General features: G+C 40.2%; 1 long non-coding RNA gene across 1 annotated transcript; it reads left to right on the top strand.

Annotated features, from left to right (window-relative positions):
• The first annotated feature begins 4,551 nt into the window (after positions 1–4,551).
• Positions 4,552–8,455, top strand: LOC143637851 (uncharacterized). The gene is made up of 2 exons (XR_013154504.1): positions 4,552–4,636; positions 8,260–8,455. It is a non-coding gene; the product is annotated as an uncharacterized LOC143637851 (long non-coding RNA).
• Positions 8,456–9,255: the final 800 nt, after the last annotated feature.

Consider the following 9,255-nt stretch of genomic DNA (forward strand, 5'->3'; position numbering starts at 1 on the left):
CTAATAGAATAAAAAGTAGGCCCTAATCTTCATCATGTGGCATTAGTACCCAACTTCTTTAATAAGACTCCTTTGGTGCAAGAGTTAAAATCAAGAATCAATAAATGGGATGGATTCAAATTTAAAAGATTCTTTTCAGCAAAAGAAAAATCTGTTAAGTGAATAGAGAGCCTACATTTTGGGGAGCAAATCTTAACCCCTCACACATCAGATAGAACATTAATATCTAAGGTATATAAAGAACTCAAAAAGCTAACCACTAAAAAACAAACAAACAAACAAACAAACAAAAAACAAATTAGCCAGTCAATAAATGGGTCAAGGCCTGAATAGACACTTCTCAGAAGAGAATATACAATCAGTCAACAAATATATGAAAAAATGTTCATCATATCTAGCAATTAGCGAAATGCAAATCAAAACCACTCTAAGGTATCATCTCACTGAGTCAGAATGGCAGCTATTATGAAGACAACCAATACATATTGGCGAGGATGTGGGGAAAAAGGTACACTCATACAGTGCTGGTGGGACTGCAAATTGGTGCAGCCAATACGGAAAGCTGTATGGATATTTTTTGGAAAATTCTGAATGGAACCATCATTTTACCCAGCTATTTCTCTCCTCAGTCTATACCTGAAGGACTTAAAAACAGCATCCTAAAGGGACACAGCCACATCATGTTTATATCAGCACAATTCACAATAGCTACACTGTGGAGCCAACCTAGATTCCCTTCAATAGATGAATGGATAAAAAAATGTGGCATATATACATAATGGAATATTACTCAGCAATAAAAGAGAATAAAATCCTGAAATTTGCAGGTAAATTGATGGAGTTAGAGAAGATAATGCTAAGTGAAGTTAGACAATCCCAGAAAACCAAATGCTGAATGTTGACTTTGATAAAACGAGGCTGATTCATAATGGGATAGGGAGAGAGAGTATGGGAGGAATAGAAGAATGCTAGATAGGGCAGAGGGGTGGGAGTGGAAGAGAGGGGCCATGGGGTTAGAAATGATGGTGAAATGTGATGATCATTATTATCCAAAGTACATGTATGAAGACACAAATTGGTGTGAATATAGTTTATATACAACCAGAGATATGAAAAATTGTGCTCTATATGTGTAATAAGAATTGTACTGCATTCTGCTCTCATATATTAATTTGAAAAATCTTTTACAACTCCTTGTAGGGAGGGACAACCTCTAGGACAGGTTACCTTAGCAACAGTGTACTGACTGCCTCTTTTAATTCTGGCGTCAGCAGGACAGTTTGGATGATATGTACTGCCAGCTCCCTAAGACTGCAACAATTCTGTCAAACAGGCACCAGCAAGACTTAAATTACTAAGGGAGAATAGTCCTCAGGCACCACTTTAGTTTTCAGAAGAGGAACATCAATGGAAGATATCTATAAGTATTGGATCCTACAGTTGAGTGGGTTCATGCCATTCTTTTAAGGAAGGAAGAGGTTAGAATTCAGTCATATCTGAGGTATAATAGCAAAGAGTAAGAAGGCATGGTGAAAAGAATCTTGGTCTTTGAGTGAATTTTGATTACCAACCATTTATTTGATAATTATAACAAAATAACTTGTCCAGATGAAAATTGTGAGCTCTGTGCAGCCAACTGTTTCTCTGTACATTTGATTTTCAGGAATGTCTGAAACAAAGAATGACTTAGGTATTATTTATTCCATCACACTCCTGAACACATGTGTCCTGGGTCTCATGGAGAAGTTGACTCAGGTGGACTCAGTCATCAGCACTAACAGCATTCACTGCAGAATGACAGTGATCATGAGACAGGGAGAAGGGTGTGAGCTTCCTTCTCACAGAGAAACAGTCAGAAACATCTCTATGAGTAAGTCTAACATGTACTGGGATAGCCAGTTCTGCAAGAATAGGATTGACTGGTGAGGGAGCCCCAGAGAAGTCCTGTGTTGGGGTCCAGACTGAGTGATTGCCCCTCTCCCCAAACAGGTCAAAGGCTGTCTGGGATGAAACCTGGCCCTCCCTGAACCAACTCCTTGCCTGAGTATATTCAGGCTTCTCCCACCTTCTGCAGGGCCCCTTATCTCACACCACCCTCACTATTGCATCACCTCCATGATCTCCACTCCACTGCTTCCTATCCCAAGCTCTCCTGTAAGTGGCACCCCCTCCTCCAGACAAAACTTGTAATTAAGTTTCTCTAGAAATATTTACCATAATTTATCTTAGGACTACCAGCAAAAGAATCTCTACAAAAGAGTTCCATGTAGTTAAGCTGCTTATTTTCTGTTGCCCTATCTTACTTGGCCACAGGCTTGAAGGAAATCAACACTCTAGGTGCAGAACACTACTTTACTAGTCTTCCACACATTTATAGGCCATCTAGTGTTATGGATTATCTAGACTAAAAATGACATATAATAGTTTGTAAAAGTTTTCAAGTGGGAAAGTGTGTTTGAAAATGCAGAGTATAAGAAACAGATACTTTCAAAAAGGTCTTTGGACTTGGAGCAGGAAGACTTACAGGGATACTTACATTTCCAAGATAAGAGAAGATGTCACTAATTGGGTTCCATGGAAACAGCTCACAGGGAGAGGGAAGAAAGGGGAGAAGAAGCTCTGCTTTTCTCAGGTGTTGCTTCTTTCACAAAAGTGTCTTTGAGGGACTAATTTGCCCAGAACATTGCAGGAAAACCTATTGTCATGAGAACTTATGTAGATTGTGAATTTCTGAGTCCCTCCCCCTATACAATGGGTATAAAGTTCTAAAACTTCCTGAATTTGGGTTCAGGGGATTGACTGCTTACAGCAAAAGCTTTTCCTCTGAACCTAGTTGCAGCCAAATAAACTACTTCCTGGTACTCCTTTGGTGTCTGACATCATCTGTTCCTACAACAATCCTTTCTGCACACTCAGGCCTCTCCCTCTCCTCCTTGCCAGACAATGCAAAGGAGATTAGGCCCAGAGACATGTCTATATGCTTCTCTTTCCACCCAAATGCAGAGTGGTCATGGGGGCACCATAGCAAACAACCACACAGGTTATCAGCCTCCTTCACACTCAGGGAGATGCCAGGGGAATGAGTCCCTGATGGCTGTCTCCTATATGCTACCCCATCCTGGAAAGACCTCTTAGGGGGCCTCAGAGGAACACCTCTGAGGTAATTTTGTATGCCTATTGGTTTACATACCTGCCTTCACCTACCCAAATCTACTACATAACTAAAGCTCCTTTGTGACCCAATTGATATTCTCTAGCTCCACCCCCATTACTCATGGGAACTCAACAAATGACTGAACAAACTAAAACTCAGATACCAATCTAAATATTGAAAAATGAATACTGTTCATTTGTTTATTTTATCCATCCACTAAAATGCTTGTTAAGAGTTTCACAATAATTTACCAATATGCAACATAGTACTAAAAGAAAAATCTGAAGTATGAGTGTAATTTATTATTCTAAATGAAAAGAGTTGTTCCTCACAGTTATTGCCATGGTCACAATGCCATTATGCCCTCTTTAGGGTCAGTGTGACCCTAGAATAGGTGCAGGACAGCTATGCTGGAGCTCTGTAAAACAACACCTAACTCAGTCCAAGTATTGACCTTCAAGCCTTATCTTCCTGGGAGCATGACAGAAGACAGAGCTCTGGAGCATCTCAACAATAACCTGAATGCCTCTTCTTCCCCTGTCTTCATGGGTAAAAACCAAGGTGGTATGATGAGATTCAGCCCTACACCCAGAACCCCAAATCTGGCCCTGACTTTAAGTTCAGCCCTGGGCATTTTTCAGGGAGCAGAGAACTGAGAATGAGCCCAATGGAATCAGCAACCTTTAGCCCCTGGGATCTTCTAAGTCTCTGATGCCCCAAATAAAGTTTTCACCCATCTCTTTAGCAGATAGAGGTGCAGGCAACACTGCAAAGAGAATCAGAAGCAGCCAGGCCAACCCTGAAGAGCAGAGCAGCCTCTGTACTCCCCAGAGATTATCCAGCTCTAACCTGGTACAGTCTCTCAAAACTATTACCTGCAGGCTGAGCTAGCCAGGCTTTGCAGAAGTGGATCAGTAAGATTTAGTCCTGGCAGAACTAGGCTTTCCTGGTGTTTTCTGGCAAGGTTGTGTGGAGGAAAATGGGACACAAGGGATAGATAGATAAATTGAGTCATTTTTATATTTTCATGGTAACTACACTGTCTCTGTGTTTACTAATCTGGACCTCCAAGAACCTAGAAAGTTGGACTCTGTTTTCATTTCACACAAATCCAGTAAAAATCAGTGTCGGAAGCCATTCTCACACGTGACTGGGTGACTCCCGGTTAGGGTCTGAGGCGCTCTGGCTGTGTTGGAGCTTTCCCGGCCCTCTCCTGTTGAGAGAGCCTGTCCGTGTGGGGGTGTAACTGACCACTGACCCCGGAGGCCCAATCACTGACCCTGACCTTGGAGTGCGGCCCCCCTTCAACCTTCATTGGATGGAATTATCCCCTGAATTTCTTGCTCCCCAATAAAAGGCTACTCCCTGGCGTGCTTGCTCTCTCTCTCTCCTGCTAGCCCTGAGTAATCCTTGCTGCCCTGCCGGGCGGTTAGAGGAGGGAACCAGAGAGGGGAGCCGTCTCGGACCTGGTCATAGAAAAAGGTAACTGAGTCTGTGTGTTTATTTCGATCTCACTAGCTAATTTTTATGCCAAGAACCTCATTAATGAAACCATTGCGCTGGCCGCATGGTAGAATTGGCGCCCACGAGGGGGGCATTCTAGATTAGCTAGATTGAGTGGGAGCGCGCTATAAAGATAAAGAAAAAAGTAAAGATAAAGGAAGTAGTGACAATTTGGGTCACAAAAGGAAGTGGTGACAATTTGGGTCACAAAAGTACCTTAAGATATTGAAGGAAAGAGACGTTAAATTAATTAAAATAAAAAATTCAACTTCTACCTATAAGGAAATGTAACTATTTTAGACAGTATAATTAATCAGAAAGGAAAACAGATAAAGAAAGCTCAGTTATTACAATTCTTAGAGATTGTAGGTAAATATTGTCCTTGGTTTTGTGAACAAGAATCTCCAAATTTACTTACTTGGGAGAAATTAGGAAGAAAGTTACAAAAGGCCTGTCTTTCTAATGAATTACCTGGAGGCATAGATAATATTCAGAGAACCTGGACGGCTTTGGAAGTTTGTCTTTTTGAATATATGGGCCAGAATTCGTGGCCCCCTGAAGACCTGCTAAAAGGCATTCAAGGGGCTATCAAGTCTATTCAAATGGAAAATCCGCCTGAGGCTACGTTAATTCCTTTTCCTTTAAGCCGCTTAAAAAGGAAGGCGCTAGGGGCCAGGCCCAAAGTTAAAAATGTAAATTTAAACTTGCAAAATCAGGTTACTCCACAGGGAGATTATGGAGAGCAACATCAGAGAGGAGATACCTCCGAGGTCCTAGAGAGCCCTCCAAGGGAGGTAGACAATCTTCCTGGAGAGGAAAATCTGGAAGAGGTTCCTAGAGGGGCTCAGAGTTCCTCTCAGCCACGTGACTTAGAAGCCCAATATCAAAATGGCGACAGCACAGAACCTTTACCAGCTAATCTATGGGGGAGAGATATTTTAACCAAAATGGGATTATTATTAGTTACTCCTAACTCTATGAGATCAGTTGAGGAAGTTAGTCAAAGGTATTTTCCTGGAGATGATAAGGAGACCCTTCAGGAAGAGTATCTGTTTACAAACCAGTCTCCACGACAAAGATTAGTAAATGCTCCAAGCCAAAATTTTTATTAGGGGCCCTGAGTACTTCCCCGATCCCTAAGACAGCTAAAAAAATCACTTGGCTCACAGAGGAGCCTATATGGATTTCTCAGTGGCCCATCTCAGGGGAAAAGCTTAAAATAATTCACAGGCTAGTTGAGGAACAACTTCAGGCTGGTCATATAGAGCCAACGCTTAGTCCTTGGAACACACCTATATTTGTTATTAAGAAAAAGTCAGGAAATTGGAGATTGCTACAGGATTTAAGGGCAATAAATCATGCAATTCAGCCTATGGGATCCTTACAGCCAGGACTTCCCTCTCCCACAGCCATTCCTTTAGATTATAGCTTGATGGTAATAGATTTAAAAGACTGTTTTTTCTCTATAAGGTTACATCCTGGAGATTGTGAGAGATTTGCTTTCACTGTCCCAACAATTAATTTTAAGGAACCTGTTAAAAGATATTGCTGGAAAGTACTCCCACAGGGAAGGCGTAATAGTCCTACTCTGTGCCAAAAATACGTAGACCAGGCGATAGATCCCATAAGAAGTAGCTTTCCTGATGCATATATTATTCATTTTATGGATGATATATTATTGGCTCATGCTAATTCAGAGGTACTTTCAGAAATTTTTACTCAGTTAGAGACTTCGCTTACAACAATGGGTTTATGCATAGCTCCTCAAAAAATTCAAAAAGTGTCTCCTTTTCAATATCTAGATCAGATAATTCAAGGACGTACAATCCGTCCTCAAAATCTTCAGATAAGAATTAAGGAGTTGCATACCCTTAATGATTTTCAAAAGCTATTAGGAGATATTAATTGGCTGAGGCCATCCTTAAAACTAACTACTTCTGAGTTAAGTCCTTTATTTCAGATATTACAAGGAAATCCCTCTCCAACCTCTCCACGTCAGCTAACTTTAGAGGCTAAAACAGCTTTAAGGAAAGTTAAAAATGCAATTAAAAATGCACAGCTTACTAGAGTTGATCCTAAGGAAATGGTGTATTTATTAATATTTCCAACTAAACATACACCAACAGGAGCCATATGGCAAAAATTAGGAGTTATTGAGTGGATTTATTTATCCCACTCCCCTCAAAAAACATTAATTCCTTTTCATGATTCTATAGCTCAATTAGTAATTAAGGGTAGAACTAGGATTTTACAATTAATTGGATCTGAACCTGATATCATAATTATTCCATTTTCTGTTCAACAGATTAATTGGCTTTTTCAAACTTGTAGCTCATGACAAATAGCTTTTGCTGATTTTCCTGGCCAGATAGATAGTCACTATCCTCGTGATAAGATTATACAATTTGCATCATTAACGTCACTTATTTTTCCAAAGATTGTACGTGCCCATCCTATAGATGAAGCCTTATCAGTGTTCACTGATGGATCAAGTTCAGGTAAAGCAGGATTTTATAGTCGTGTTCACACAGAGGTAATACAAACTTCTTATACTTCTGCCCAAAGAGCAGAGCTTCAAGCTCTGATTTGTGCCTTAACTTACTTTGCAAATGAGCCTATTAATATTTATTCTGACAGCTTATATGCAGTCGGAGTTACTAAAAATATTGAAACTTCAGTTATTGGGTATACTTCATCACAAGAGTTATTTAAACTATTTCATAATTTACAAAAGGCAGTGCTAATGCGGAAATATCCATGTTTCATAGGACATATACGAGCTCATACTAATCTTCCAGGACCTTTAGCTTCAGGTAATAACAAAATTGACAAACTCGTAGCTTTTTGTCAACAGATGTCTTCATATGACTGTGCACTAGCTTCCCATTCCTTGCATCATCAAAATACTTTTAGCTTACGTAAAAAATTTAATATTACTAGAGAACAAGCTCGTCAGATTGTAAGCCAATGCCCTAAGTGTGTTATTCACACTCCATCTCTGCCATCAGGGGTAAATCCCCGTGGATTAAAACCAAATCAAATCTGACAAATGAACGTAATTCATATTCCTCAATTTGGTAAACAGTGTTATGTGCATGTCATAGTGGACACTTATTCTAGATTTATTTTTGCCACAGCACGTACTAAGGAAAATTCTCAAAATGTAATTTCTCATTTTCTAGCAGCTTTTTCTGTTTTAGGATGCCCTATGCAAATTAAAACAGATAATGCTCCAGCTTATGTGAGCTCTTCTTTTCAACAATTTTGTCAAGAGTTTAAAATTAATCATAAAACAGGAATTCCTTATAACCCCCAAGGTCAAGCCATTGTAGAATGAGCTCATTTATCTATTAAACTTCAATTACAAAAATTAAAAAGGGGGGATAGGCTTATGACTCCCCAAAATAGCCTTAATCATGCCTTGTTTGTTTTAAATTTTTTAAACTGTGACGCAGAAGGTCACACTGCTGCTGAGAGACAAATGTCTCCCTCAGTAACAGGCCCTTTAGGCAGAATTTTGTGGAAAGATTTACAGACCGGTCAGTGGAAGGGCCCAGACCCGGTGCTTATATGGGGCAGAGGGCATGCTTGTATTTTCCCAGAAAATTCTTCTCGTCCTATTTGGGTGCCTGAACGTGCTATCAGACATGGAAGAGATAGAACCCAGATTGAAGCGACTGAAGATCAACCCAGAGGAGCCCCCATCCAGAAGGAGGAGATATCGGAAAAGGATGAAGAAAGACCAGATTGACCCAGCCAAAAAGCTGATTTCATGGGAAGACGTGAAGAAGCTAACAACCCAGGCTTCCCGAATACTTCGAGACCTAGGAGAAAACAGGACCCCGGTGATGATGGTAGCAACAGTAATTGCCCTACTGGGCTGTCAGGTAAAGGGGGATCAAGTAGACACTTACTGGACATATTTCCCAGATCCACCCCTGGTACACCCAGCTGTGTGGACTGGAGAATCTATTCCAGTATTTACTAATGACTCATTCATGATGGGAGGATTTACGGATACTCATATTACTCCCAATCATGTGACTAGATTTAATTATTCTGGCTATAGTGCCCAATTACCCTTGTGTTGGTCCCACGATAAACATGCTGGCTGTCTGAAAGTATCATTCGAAGAAAAGACAGCGATTGGTAGACCTAGACTGACAAATAATTCTATTTATGGAGATTTAAAGCCTAATACTAGATCAGTAATTAAGATGGGACTTTCCCATAATAAGCCAGTCATTTCTGCAAAACCTCCACAGATACACCACTGTCCAAATAGTTCTACAATTGAGATTGGCACCTTTCCTAAATGGATGGATTGTATAAATCCCTTTCCTGTACAACATAAGGTGTCTAAAGATAGTGGGTATATTTTAGACTGGTCTCCAAAAATTGATAAGAGACAATTACGAAGAAATTCTGCTATGACACCTGCAGGATTTGTTAGTAATATTTTGACTTATAGTAAAGGTGGTGTTCAAAAAGATATTTGGCGTTTAATTGCTGCCTCAGAATTCTTACATTTTACAGACAGACCCTTACCAAGATTTATTGGCAAGAACTGTAAAGAGGGATCTTGCTATGGCTTACGA

The sequence above is a fragment of the Callospermophilus lateralis genome, chromosome 1 (assembly GCF_048772815.1).
Source record: "Callospermophilus lateralis isolate mCalLat2 chromosome 1, mCalLat2.hap1, whole genome shotgun sequence".
NCBI lineage: Eukaryota > Metazoa > Chordata > Mammalia > Rodentia > Sciuridae > Callospermophilus > Callospermophilus lateralis.